At 38.7% G+C, this 15045-nt stretch overlaps 1 protein-coding gene across 1 annotated transcript in view; it reads right to left on the bottom strand.

Annotated features, from left to right (window-relative positions):
* Rtl4 (retrotransposon Gag like 4) overlaps positions 1-15045 on the bottom strand; it is a 368261-nt gene that overhangs the window by 181119 nt on the left and 172097 nt on the right. The gene's annotated exons all lie outside the window — the stretch shown is intronic.

Genomic DNA, 15045 nt, shown 5'->3' with positions numbered 1-15045 from the left:
GTATTCAATTTCTTTTTCTTTAACTTTCTTCTTCCTTTTACTTTATTTTTTGAATTCTTATAATTTATATTCGTGCATGGTTTTAAGTAGTTTTCTATTCATTGCTGGGTAGAAATATAAACAGATGACATATTAAAGACACAGATATGAGAAACACTACATTCTTTTACCAAAGTTATGTTAGTTTCAGTGAAGTAAGATATTCCACCCACTAGCTACCTTTCCACATTTTCAGATTTTAAACATCAACAGTCAAACTTTTCTTGCTTGACCCTTTGAATACTAAATCAAATGGCTGTATGATTATTGTTTAGATTGGTTGATCCCCATCAAGGAGGTTAGTGATTAGACCTGTGTCCTGTTTCACTGACTCCCAAGTTTACTTTCACAAGTCCCCTTGAATTTTTTTGTAGTTGTTACTCTATTTCTATCTAAAAAATTATTTGCCTTTAAGTAGGCAAGACAATGTTAAAGTTTTAAATTTCACACTACCTTTCTAACCCATCTCCTCTTCTTCCATGCTTCCCTCCTTAGGAATACTAAGTATTACTGTACCACTACACTGTACCTCTAGACCTCCTTTTTTCTTTTGAATGACATTTCTGCTGCTTATAAAATATGATATTTACATTTGGTTTTGTCCTATTCTTTATGACTTCTAAGGCTTCATATGAGAAACATATTCATATTCAGCTTCTTATATGTGATTGATAATTTTGTCAAAATAAGTAGAATTCATGCCATTCTGGTTATCGTCGTCTTCTTTTTTTTTCTCTTCTTCTTCTTCTTCTTCTTCTTCTTCTTATTATTATTATTATTATTATTATTATTATTATTATTATTATTCCCCTACATCTCTCTCTGCCTCATACTTCTCATACTCGTAAAGCAAGATGTAAGCTTTCTGCTGCTCTAGCATCATCTCTGTTTACGCTTCACAATGATGGTCATGAACTCTATCCTCTGAAACCATAAGCCCCAAAATAAATGCTTACTTTTTTTAATTTGCCTTAGAAAGGGTGTTTTATCACAGCAGTAGAAAAGTAACTAACACAAAACTTGATGTCAGAGAGTTAGTTATTGTTGTAAAGGTTTGACCATGCTGAGTTTGAAGAAATATGGAATATTTGGGATTCTGGACTAGGAAGGCAGCTGAATGTTGTAAACACAACTTAATGACCATTCTAATAGGAACTTGGAAGACAATAGTGATAAGAGCAATGTGGACTACAGAGGAGTGCAATCTTAAGAAGTGGGGAATAATATTAGCAACTGAGCTAGAAACCATTCTTGTGGAACTTTGGCAATGAATCTGGCTGCTTTTTACTCTTATCCTAGTGTAAAAGTAACTTTTATTTGCCTGATGTAATTGTCTCATTGCTGAATAAGCTTATCCTTTCTGAATTCCAACTGGCTGGATCAACTCAACTGTTCCGGCTCAAACTCTTATCCAAATGGACTGATTCAATCTGGCTTCTTTCTTGGCCTCTAACTGAATTGCTCTGGTTGGCTTCAAACTAACTCTGGCAATATGTTTTAATTTTCTGGCTCTGTATTCTCTGGCTTGTCTCTGTCTTTGTCTTCACCTCTGTCTAGTTTCTTCTCTCTGCAATCTGTAAAACTGCCCCAGTTTTAACAAAAACAAAAACAAAAAAACAACAAAAAAAAATAACTGGCTCCTCTTTCTCTCACTAATCTTAAATAGACTCTCTTTCCTGTTCTTGTGTGAGTTAGACATATCCTATCTCTGACACATTCTGTCAAATCTTTCTCTGATTCATTACTTTGCCCCTCAATTAGAAGGCAATTTAAAACATGGCTGCTTCCTTCTGTCAACTAATTTGTACCTACATTATTTGGGATTAAAGGTACAGACACTAAGGGTGTGTCTGTATTCTGGCCAAAATATCCATGTTGCTGGATTAAAATTCTTCTATATCCTAGGAATGTACCAGAAGCTAAATTGAAAATTAGTGGATTGACTTTCTTGGCTGAGATTTCCAAATAGTCTAGTATTAACTATGTCGTGTGTTTTGTTATATAATGCCCAAAATTAACCTGTAAGCTTTATCTGTACAGGAAGCAAGTAACTTCCTAGAATGCTGGGAATTATGATTCTTGGAAAATAACAAAGCCTCATGGGAAAGTACAATGGCCTATAGGATTGTTCTGCAGCTCAGAGTCATTCTTAGCTGGGAAATTCTAGGGAAATGTTCTGACCAAAGTCCATCTCTTGGTCAGTATTTATTATTTAATATAGTTTTCTTTAAATTTGGTCTAAAATGGTGGAATCATTTTTCCCCCCTCAGGTGGATCTCAGAATTAACAGTTATTGAGTTTTTTGTTTGATTGTTTTGTTTTTTGTTTTAATCATTCTTTATATAGGCATTCAATGAAAAAGCTAGAATGGTACAAAAATGTACAGTTTGAAAAGTAGCACCAGGAAATGGAATGTTGGAATCAAAGTTTGTTCTCAAAGAGATAAGGAGGTTAAGGAGAGGCTTGATCTGAAAGTAATAAATTATGTATGTCCTCAGGACAATACTCCACCAAGATAAGCTTCTAACTTGTAAATAGAAAAGGCCTAAATCAAATCCTGCTCCTAGAAAGTAACAGTAAACAAAAGCTACTGTAATTGTGACTTTAAGGGGTGGAGCTAATGTCCATTTTAAGTGAGTATCCAAACTTGGAAATACTATACTCATGGTGCTGGCTTTAGATTCACGGGGGATATAAAGGATTCAGAGAATCCTTGAGGTCAGGCATGTGGCAGGGTCCCTTCACAGAGACCTCTGAGAGGTCATTACAAGAAGCTATGGAAGTGAAGTCTGATTTATAGTCGAGAATCCAAGATATTGGAAAGCAGTAGATGCCAGAGTTATGAATATCTGCCAAGGACACCTGCAGAAAAGGAATAAAAGGGTCTGACAGAGAGACAAAGACAGAGACCAACAAAAAGAGAAGAGAGTCAGAGACTGAGGACAGAGATCTTGCAAACATAAAAGCTGGAAGTGCAGTGCCATGGAAGTCTTTGACATTAGACATGGAACTACAGGATCAGGAGCTTGTGTCCTGCTGGGTTTTAGTCTTTCTTAGTCTAGCGTACAATTGTATATTGGAAGTATGTAATTTGTTTTTTTTAAATAAGGGGTTACAATTAAGAGAATGCCTTGAGTCTTAGAAGAGAAATTAGGCCTTGGACATTTAAATAATGTTGACCCTGAAATACTATGGGGTCTTTTGAAGTTGTACTAAATGCATTTCACATTTTGATTTGGTCATGAGAATTTGATTTGGACCAGAGTACCAGAATACGGTAGTTGGAATGAAAATTGTCCCCTATTGTCTTTGGCATTTGGGTACTTCAGCCCTAGTCAGTGGCTCTGTTTGGGGATGCTTAAGAGGTTTGGCCTTGCTCAGGAAGTATGACCCTGAAGGTGGGTTTGGAGAACTCAAAAGACTATTTTAAGTTTGCACTCACACTGTTTGTTGCCTGTGGTTCCAGTTGCAAGCTCTTACCTACTCCTGCTGCCATGCCTGGTACTTGTGACTGTCCTTCCCTGTTGTGATAGTGATGTAACCTTTCAGTAAGGTCCAAATAAACTCTCTGTTCTATAAGTTGACTAGCTCACAGTGTTTTATCACACCAATAGAAACCCTAACTAAGATAACTTCTTGCTGTCGAGTCTGTCTTTTCAGTTTTTACTACTGCCATCACCACTCCCATCCTCCTGTGTCATAAGAATCCAGTTTCTTAGGTCTTTCCCATGTGGACCAAAGACCAGCATCTCTCCAGAAATCCTCTAGGCTCGCAGCACACTATACTGGGGATTGCTGAGACATCCATCCTCATGGACTGAGCAGCTACTATATTCTCAGCCTCTCCATCTCACAGATGGCCAGTCCTTACCATGCAAACACATTGATTTTTAACAGCTTATAAAGAGTTAGATTTTTTTGTGACATTTTTAAAAACAACATGTTTTTGTTTCCTGCACCCACTTCTTCCCCAATCCTCCTCCTTCCCTTCTGCCCTCTCACCTCCAGTAGCCTCTTTTCCATTTTCATGTCTCCTGTGACATTTGTCTTCAACTTTTATAATATATATTATTCCATTTCTCCTGTTCCTCTAAAGAACTCTGACTAACAGACTATAAATAGTTTGCTTTTGTGCTCTGGTTTCTTTTAAAATATTCTTTTTGCTTATTTTTCAGAACTCTGGTTATTATGAGATATTATGAGTTTCTTTATATTTACAATGTTTGGGGGTCACATAAATTCTTTTTGTCAGGAATTATGTATTAGTGTTGACTTTTAATTTTAAGGTTTTTTTTAACCTCTTTTTATACATGTCTGTAATTTTTAATGACTCTTTAAAGTTAGCATATGAACTAACCAGGATGATTATGATATACTCTTTTCTTTCTTCTCCTTTTCTTTTTTCTGAAGACTGGGGTTTCAAGAGAATTTTTCCTGTGTAGACCCGGCTGTCCAGGATCCCACATTGTAGACCAGGCTGGCTTTAAATTCAGATATTTAACTGCCTCTACTTTCTGAGTGTTTGTATTACAGGTGTGTACCAGTACTACTCATCATTGATTGTGACATTTCCTAATTGGTTCCCCATACCCCTGACTCCCTTCTTACCTACCTCTGCATTATGTTACAGGTTATCCATTAATCTCTTCACTTCTCAGATCCTTTTATTCTCTTCTTACCATCACCTTTACTCCTCCAATATGAGTGTATGTACATGTGCACAAATATACATATATACAAATTAAAATTTAAAATCCTCATAAGGGAAACATAATAATTTTCCTTTTGAGTCTGACTTATTTCAAGTAACATAATACATTCTATTTTATTGGATATGTTATTTATTTACATTTCAAATGTTATCCCTTTTCCTGGTTTCCCACCTGGAAAACCCCTATCCCATCCTCTCTCTCCCTGCCTCTGTGAGGGTGCTTTACTACTGACCCAACCACTCCTGCTTCCCTGTTCTGGCATTCCCCTATACTGGGGCATCAAGCCTCCACAGGAACAAGGGTTTTGCCTCCCATAGATGTTTGACAAGGCCATCCTCTACTACATATGCAGCTGGAGTCATGGGTGTCCATGGCTCTTTGGTTGATGGTTTAGAGCCTGGGAGCTCTGGGGTGGGTCTGGTTGGTTGATATTGCTGTTCTTCCTATAGGTTGCAAACCCTTTCAGCTCCTTCAGTCCTATCTCTAACTGCTCCATTGAGGACCCCATGCTCAGTCCAATGGTTGGCTGTGAGCATCCACCTCTGTATTTGTCAGGCAGAACCTCTCAAGAGACAGCTATATCAGGCTCCTGAATCACTTGTTGGCATCTACAATAGTGAGTGCCAAGCCTCAGCTGCTCTTCATAACCCCTCCATGCTGTCAAAACCAGTACAATATAGGTGACTCTTACACATCACAAAGTACAGACGCAGCAAGAGGTACAACCTCGACTATCTCTAGAACAGAGCTTTGTATTCTCAAAAAACACTTCCCAGAAGATTTCACCTCAGTGATGCTGGTCTCTTCTTAATCACCACTAATTCTTAGCTCTAGCTAACCAGCATCAATTGTCCCAGTAGTCCCTTTTCTTCCTGACTCTAAAGCCAGAGCCACATGGCTGAAGCTGCCAAGTTCTGCTGCTTGAAGGGGCTGGAACATACTCCCTCCCCCCTTATTATATTACCAGCTTTCCTTTTTCTGAATCCTTGTCTGCCTAAGCTTGACTTTCCTGGATCTTACACTGTAGATTGACCTTTGAACTCAGAGATCTGCACGTCTCTGTCTCCTGTAATGCTGGGATTAAAGGTGTGCACTACCATGCCTAGATTTAAGCTTTTCTTCACCTTGAACCTGCTTGGTTCCAGGATGGCCTTGAACTCAGAGATCTCTTTGGCTTTGTCTCCTGCGATTAAAATTATATACCACCATCCCTGGATCTAAACTTAGATGGGTAGGATCTTGTACCCAAATCCCTTAATCTATAACTCCTAGAACATAGGATTCAGTTCCATTTCACTTCCTTGTGCCCCTTTAATACTTGAACCCATATATTTTGTATTTTTTTCTTTCCAAGCTTGATATGCTTGTTCAAAATGCTCTTCATGAGACTTAACTAGGAAAAAAACAATCTCTGCTGGATTTTTTTGAGACTTCCTTTGTCAATGCAATTAATGTGAATCTTTTTACCTTAGCCTCATGTAGACTCTTCAGTCAAGGGAAAAAAAACAGTCACATTCTTCACCAAAATACCACTAAAAAAAAAACAGTCTCTAGGCCACATTCTGAAATTCTTCTCCACTGAAATATCTTGGACCAGGTCTGCACAGTTCAAATCATACTCAGCAAAAAGTTTTCCATATTCCTACTAAGATAGCCCATTAAGCTCAACTTAAAGTATTCTACTGCTTTCCAAAGTCCCAAAATCCACATTCTTCCAAGCAAAAGCATGGTCAGGCCTATCGCAGCAATACCCCAGTCCCTTGTACCAACTTCTGCCTTAGTTTTGGTTTTACTGCTGTGAACAGACACCATGACCAAGGCAACTCTTACAAACATTTAATTAGGGCTGGTTTACAGGTTCAGAGGTTCAGTCCATTATCATCAAGGCAGGAGCAGGGCAGCATCCAGGCAGGCATGGTGCAGGCAGAGCTGAGAGTTCTGCATTGTCATCTGAAGGCTGCTAGTAGAAGACTCACCATAAACTTATATTTTGAAATGTGTTTTTCTAGCCATTTCAGCATTTCATTACTTATATAGTGAGTTCTTTAAGTATTTTTTATGCAGAGTAAGAGAGATTGATCTAGTTCTATTTCTTTCTATTTCTTTGTATGTCATAGAGTTTATTTTATAGGTGTGTATATTCTGCCTCACCTAGGAAGGTTTTACATTCTGCTTCATCACTCAATGTTTTTCAGACCCAATTCTATCTCTCCTCCTTTCAAGCCTCTTGACAAACGGAACAGGAGTCCCTTTGTTACTGTTCATCATCTAGGAGATTCCATTCATCTTAATTATTTTTCAGTATATTTTCTATCAGACTGTACAATTCCAAATATTTCACTGACTTTTCTTTATACTTTAAAATTTTTGAGAACTTCATACATGAGTACTGCATTACATCATTTCTTCTCTTCCCATGACCCTCACTCCCTTTGAAGATCATGCAGCCTTTATATTTTGTATTTCTTTGCTGCGGTATATTTCTGTGACTGCTAATTCAATCACTTTCTTCTGGTTGCTACTTGTAAATCCTTATCAGATCATTGCAGCATCTGAGTCTTCTCAGTGTTATTAGCTGATAATGATTTTCTGTATTTCAAGTTATGGTTTCCTTTGTTCTAGTTTTATTAAAATACTTTTTGATTACAGAGACAACCAATGAAAATATACACAATTCTATGTGTTGAAAGTCATGTTAAATGCAATAATCATAGACTCAAGAATATGTAAATGTAATTTCAATGTGTTCTGAATCCTAATAAAAATATCTGTGCTTTCTGATGGTCTTAGGTGGCCTCAAAGATGGTGTCATTTGATACCCTAAGCAGTCACGACCCACAGATTGAGAACTACTGTCACAGATGTGATTTAACATTCTTTATCCCAACAGAGTGTTGTGATGTTTATACATGGTTTGTAGGTAGGAGGGGGAGTGCTTATTCAGCTTTTTCTTGGGTCTATTAATACCATCCTGGAAAAGACGAAGGCAACAGTACACTGCTCTATTGTAGATGGTAAGATGGAAACTCAGACTACAGTGGGAAAGGAGATCTAGAAATTTATCCTTGCAAAACCCTGCCTAGGGAAGATCAGACATGGAAAGAAGCATAATTGGGAGCTACAGTTAACAGCTTCAATTTCCTTGTCTGTTTCTTCTGGAACTTTTGGGTGCTGATTTGTTGATCTTCCTAATTTTTGTTTTTATTGTTCTTTTGGAAACTTCACCTAATGCAACAATCTTCCGTTCCTTAAGTAGCACAACCAACAGGGTACCGAATGTTCAAATGCACATATCTGTGGAAGATTTCTTCACGTAAAACCCCACAGCATTTTTATCTGTGTAAGTTATGTGCTCATCATTGGAAGAATCTTTGAGTACCAGAGACCTTGGATTTCCCTCAAGCTGTAATTACAGAGCGTCATGAACTGTCCAATGCGATGTCCAGATATAGTGCTCCAAAGAGCACTGCACACTTGTAACCATTGAGCCACCTCTCTGGCCCTTCTGATGTAGACCTTAAATGCCTTCTTCAATGTTATGAGATAAAGGCTTGGTAGCAGGCTTACTACATCTATAGCAATATTACTGTAAATCAGAACATTTAGGAGGTAAGAAATTAGGTAACTGAGGAGATGCACTTTACAGGGATATTGGGCTCCCAGACCTCTTCTCTCTCTCTGTTGCTACTTCCTAGCTGTTCTGAATTGAACAATTTTGCTTTATTATATTATGCTATGCTATTTATTTATTTGTTCATTTGTTTGTTTGTTTGTTTTTACCACAGGCTTAATGCTCTAGGTTCTAGTGGCCATTGACTGAAATCTTCAAAATTATGGAATAAATCTTCCCCCTTTAACAATCTTTTACCTGTAGTACTCTCTAATATTTATGGTGTTGTGAAACACCTCCAAAATGAAACAGTACCTCCTGGAGGGAGGATTGAGGCTCATAAAACTAAGAACACTGACAAAACTTACAAGGCTCAGAAAGCTAAGAAAATTACAAGATTCCGAAGGTCCTTCCTCAGAAATAGGCACACAGCAGAAGGCAAACAGACTGACAGGTAAAATACAATAATCTGATACATCTGTCTTTTAAACCTGTGTGTGTGTGTGTGTGTGTGTGTGTGTGTGTGTGTGTGTACAGCATGTGTATGGAAGTCCAAGGACAACTTTCTGGAGTCTACCTTTGCCTTTCACCTTGTTTTAAGCAAGAGTTCCTCTTATTTCTGCAACTTCTCTGTGTATTCCAGGCTAGTTGGTCCAGGAAATTCCTGATGATTCTCCTGTCTCCACCTTCCATCCCAACACAATAATAAGGGTACCTGAGGTCTGGAGATCCAAACCCATGCCATCAGACTTATATGGTGAGTACTTTTTACTAAGGGAATCTTCTGGTCTATCTGATACAAGTATTTTTAAACTATCTCAATGGATGGCAAAGACACATTTATTTCCTGGTAAAGACCATATTACTAAAAGAGAATTTTCTCTGAAGGGGTCATTTTATAGTGGCCACCTTCCTCATTATGGAACACCATTACAAATTCCTTCAATACATCATGGCTTTTGGGCATTCTTGCATTATAGCATTACTTGTATTCACTCAGCAGCATCTAATGGTCTAATCAAATAGTTCTTCATTCAGTGATAAATAATGTGGCAAATTTTCCCTTTCTATTCAAGGTACTGAGCTGTTGAATAAGATGCAGACATTGTTTAATAGTATTATGTATTCAGCAGAAATGTAATAGAAATGTGTGCAGACTGCATACCTCCATTACAGAAATACTCATAGTAATTTCACTTTAATGCTTGATGGTCTATTAACAATTAGGCTATAAAGACTTAGAGGTAAAAATCTGTTTCCTTCCCTTATATTCTACTTACACTCAGATAGTACAGGAGCTAAGCCCTGAGGAAATTGCCAATTAGCAGTTAGTAGCCATCTGCCCCTCTAATGAATGCAATTCTTTCCTTCTGAACTTGCCCTTCAGAAGTCACTCAGATTAAAGGGATATCAAGATGAAGGTCACTGACCTGCTTCTCATAGACATTCTATGACAAAAGTATGCCTCTTATGTACTCTGTGAATTATCATAGTGAAATAGAAAGGAAACCATCTGCTCTGCTCTTACAGGCCACTAATTCAGATACTTCCATATAAACCATGAAAGTTTTCCTTCCAGGACCCTAGTATGAATTCTTACAGAGCCAAAACAATCTTTTCCAGACAAAACCAGGTGCAGTCAGGGTGGCAGGATCATCGATAAGATGGCCCTTTGTCATTATTTCTAAAGTAAAAGCCAAGGAGATGACTCACGGGGTAAAAGTACTTGAGGTTTAGCCCCAGAACCCAGTGGAAGAATAAGACCAATGCCCCAATGTTGTGCTCTGACCTCTACAGGGATACCAGGCATAAGTGCACCTGCATTAATTCACATTAATAATGCTGAATAAAATAAAAATATAAAGGAAGAAATAAATAAAATCATCCTGTTATCTAACCTCAAACTACAGACCATCCTTACTGAAGATAAGAGTATTCTGAAATACAGGACCATTTTACTAAATGCCATTTAATTTCGGGGCTCATTCCTTCCTTCCTGTAAGATGTAGAGAAGGAACCTTGTTCTAAATATTCTTTTCAGTGTCCAGAGTCTGTTTTTCCCTTATTTATTTATTTATTTATTTATTTATTTATTTATTTATTTATTTATTTAACATTTCAATTATAGACACACCCTCCTCCCATTCTCTGACCCCCATGACCCCTACCTTTACCCATTCCTTTCACCTCTGAGAGGTAATTGGCAAGCAACCCACATTGGCACCTCAAGTTACTGCAGCACTAGGCCTACCCTCTCCCACTGAGACCAGACAAGGCAGATCAGCTAGGGGAACAGGATCCACAAGCAGGCCACAACTTTAACAACTGCCCCCACTCCAGTGGTTGGAGAACCCATACGAAAACCAAGCTGCACATCTGCTACATATGTGTGGGGGAATGGACCCAGGCCATGTATGCTCTTTGCTTGGTGGTTTCATCCCTGGGAGCCCCCAAGGGTCCAGGCCAGTTGACTCTGTTGGTCTTCCTATGCAGTCTCTATCCCCTCTTGGTTCCTCTATCTTCTCTAGGGTCATTGATCCTTCCCTCAACTCTTCCACAAGACTCCTTGAGCTCTGTCTAAATGTTTGGCTGTGGGTCTCTATATCTGTTTAGGTCAGCTGTTTTCTGGAGCCTCTCAGAGGACAGTTATGCTAGGCTCCTCTCAGTAAACCAGCCTGACAGATACAACCCCCCCACACCCCCGACACACACCAAACTTGAAGCCTGAGGCTCCATGGTAGTTGAAGGTGGAAGGCACGCAGGGCCTATTTTTAATGGCTCTTCATCTGTCAATAGAGTGGTGACAGGATTCTAGATTTGGCTTCTGTTTGTTATCTTGGATCTTTTGGCTTTTTTAGATGTGGATTTTTCCAATTAAATCAGGCTCTATACAGATAATCCAGGATAATGCCTCCATCTCAAAATGTTTAAGTTATTTGCATAAACAAATCCCCTTTTCATGTAGGGTAACAGACAGACATGTTTCAGGGATCAGAATACGAACACCTGCAGGGGCTGGGGGTGCATACTAGACTACTTGTTTTCGTTACTGTTCTGTTGCTGTAAAGACACCAGACCTAGGAAGCTTATAAAAGAAAGCATCTCCTTGAGACTTGGTAACAGTTTTAGAGGATGAGTCCATTGTCTTTATGATGGGAAGCCTGTCTGTAGGAAAGCAGACATGGTACTAGAGAGGAGTCATAGATGAGAATTTGCACCTGATCCACAAGACATAAGACAGAGGTAAAGAGATTGTGCATGGATAAAGCTTTTGAAATCTTAAAGCCCATCCCCAGTGATTATATGATTATACATCTTCCAACAAGGCCACACCTCCTAATCCTTCCCAAAGGAAATATCAACTTGGAACCAAACAGTCAAACATATGAGCCTATAGGGGCCATTCTCATTTAAATCAGCATAGTACTGGTTTTGCTATTTTATTTATATCATAGTCCTGAATTGGATTATGATATCTGTACTGACTCTGCTGATTTTTTTTTTATTTTGACCCTTGTTTCTTTCTGAATATTTTGAATTTCCCCATTTGTTTCTCTGAAAGAACACACAAACACACAAACACACAAACACACACACACACACACACACACAAAAGGAATGGCATAACTTCTTCATAGTGACCTTGTAAGATAAATATTGTTATATTCAATTTTACAAATTGGGGCAAACAAAGGTGTCTTCACTTTAGACTACACAAATAGGAAGCAGCAAACCATATTTGAGAAAATGATATTGTAATGGTAGTTTCTCAGGACCACTTTATTGAAATTAGAAAAAAATAAACCATTAGGAGACACTCTGGGTTTACACAAACATTTCTCTTTGCTCCATGGTTCTTATATTTTTGGTTGTGAGCCTAGCCTTTAACAGCTGAGCCACCTCTCCAGCCCTGCTCCATGGTTCTTGAGACAATTTACCTTTTTAAATTTTAATTTAGTTTTTAAATTAATATATGCTTTTGTAATTTTATACAAATATATAATACATTCTGGTCACACTTACCACCCCATGATCTTATTCCCTTACCCCTACCAAACTCTCTTCACCTCCCACAAAGTCCCTATCCATTAATATATTTTTCTTCTTGCTGGGGTCATTTATTTATTTTCGTGAATCAATGACATTACCAGGTCTGTCTGCTTAGGTATGGGCATGGAGGTATCAACTGCATAAGGAATTCATCAATAGATACACCACTGAATACAATGACTCCACTTTTTTGAGAAGGATCAGGTGCTAATGGGTTTCCATAGAGGATATAGGCACACTCATCTCCATGGATAACTTTGTAGTCTCCATTGTTTCTAAGCTTTCCTCTTACTTTAATCCCTTTCTATTCTGTCTCCAAAGCAATAGTTTTCTTAGTTGTTGAAAACATTTTGTAAAGTCTGGGACACATGACTCCATGTGAATACTTGTAAGGAACTATTTCTGTATTCCCAGCTTTAAAATGGATTATTTCTTCAGCCTTGTTTCAAGTAGCCTCTTGAGAAGTGATATTCCTTCATATGCACATGGTAATTTTTCTCAGTTTTAAAGAGCCAACAACAGAACATGATCAAAGTCAGAATTCTTATCTTAGAAATGAGATCAAAACCTCAGGCGACAGCACATGTTGATGAGGATGTGGAGAAAGAGGAACACTCATCCATTGCTGGTAGGATGGCAAACTGGTACAACCACTCTGGAAATCAATCTGGAGGTTCCTCAGAAAATTGGAAATAGATCTACCTGAAGACCCTGCAATACCACTCTTGGGAATATACCCAAAAGATGATCTACCATGCCACAGGGGCATGTGTCCCACTATGTTCATAGCAGCCTTGTTTGGGATAGCCAGAAGCTGGAAACAACCCAGATGTCCCATGACAAAAGAATGGGTACAAGAAATGTGGTTCATTTACAAAATGTAATGTAAAAATGTAATGTAAAAATGTAAAAAAAATGTAAAGAACAAGGGCATCCTGAGTTGTGAAAGCAAATGGATGGAACTAGAAAATATCATCCTGAGTGAGGTAACTCAGATCCAAAAGGATGTGCATGGTATGTAATCACTAATAAGTGGATATTAGTCAAATAGGACACAGAATTCAAAAAGGTCTTCAAGCTGAAGGGCCCAAGTGAGGGTGCCTCAGCCCCACTTGTGACAAAGAAGAAATCAACCATAATTAGGGAGGGCAAGGATCTGGGAAGGAAAGGGGATAGGGGTGACAGAGAGGGGACTATGATCTGGTATTGGGTGGGGCAAAAGGACTGAAATCCCAGAGTGCCAGCAGAAAGAATGGAAGCATGCAACCTTGGGAAGTAGGGGTTGGGGAGACCCTCCAGAATGTACCAGAGACCTTGGAGGCAAGAGACTCTTTGGACTCAAAGAGAAGGATCTTAGATGAAATGCCCTACACTGGGGAGAGTGAACTTGTATAAAACACCTCAAGCAGAAAGACTGGGCATCAGGTGAGGGATGGGGTTGCCATCCTACAGTAAAAACTCTGAACTGTAATTGTTCCTATATGAAAGAAATGCAGGGATAGAAATGGAGAGGAGCGTGAGGAAAAGAAGGTCCAGTGACAAGTCCAAAGTGGGATCCAGCTCAAAGGCAGGTCCTAAGGCCTGACACTATTACTGAGGCTACAGAGTGCTCACAAAAAAGGACATATCATGACCCTACTCCAAAAGACCCAACAAGCAGCTGAAAGAGTCAGATGCAGATATTTGCATCCAACCAATGGACTGAAACTGCTGACCCCTGTGGTTGAATTAGGGAAAAGCTGGAAGAAGCCAAGGAGGACCAGCAGTCTCAATTAACTTGGACTCCAGAGATCTCTCAGATACTGGAATACCAACCAGGTAGCATATACCAGCTGATATGGGGCCTCCAACACATAAAAAGTAGAGGACTGCTGGGTCTGGGTTTAGTCAGAGAAGATGCACCAAACCCTCAAGAGACTGGAGGACCTAAGGAGTTTAGTGGTCTGGAGGGGTGGGGGTAGGGGGTGGGAGGCAATATAGGATGTGGAACAGTTGGAGGGTGGACTGGGAGGGGAGTAAAATCTGGAGTTTAAAATAAATAAATAAATAAATAAATAAATAAATAAATAAATAAATAAATGAAATGGTGGTTCTCTTGATGAAAAGAGTAAAGCCAATCTGTTGACCTTCTAGTTATTATGCCAGTTCAAGATTTCTGTGGGGCTTTACCTATACCTTACAGAATTCTTATAGCAGGTATACTAATTGAATGACAGAACCGGCATTAATATTTTTGCTTAATATTGTCTAACTTGAGAAGGAACATTGAGACTTGAGTCTTGAGTCAATTGCACTACATATTCTGTATTTGAAGTTTTTCTTCACATACAAATGCAATCTTATGCTGCCTATTAAAAAATAATCCTGTCAATAAAGTCAATGAGAGAGGTTTGTTTGGCGCTCAAACTAAAAAAAAAATGTGGCCATTATGAAGCAATATAGAATTCTTAGACTTAGAAGAGGTAGCACAGATTATTAGACAATGGAGTCCACTACCTTATGGAGTTAATTGCAGGCTCAAGTTTGACTATATATATGTATACATATACATTATATATAGAGAGAGATAAAGACAGAGACAGATACGGAGAGAGACAGAGAGACCGAGAGACAGAGGGGGTGACAGAGAGATGG

This window comes from Mastomys coucha, chromosome X, assembly GCF_008632895.1.
Source record: "Mastomys coucha isolate ucsf_1 chromosome X, UCSF_Mcou_1, whole genome shotgun sequence".
In the NCBI taxonomy this organism is placed as follows: domain Eukaryota; kingdom Metazoa; phylum Chordata; class Mammalia; order Rodentia; family Muridae; genus Mastomys; species Mastomys coucha.
Note: the sequence above shows the minus strand (reverse complement) of the source record. Positions and strands in the feature narration are given on the sequence as shown.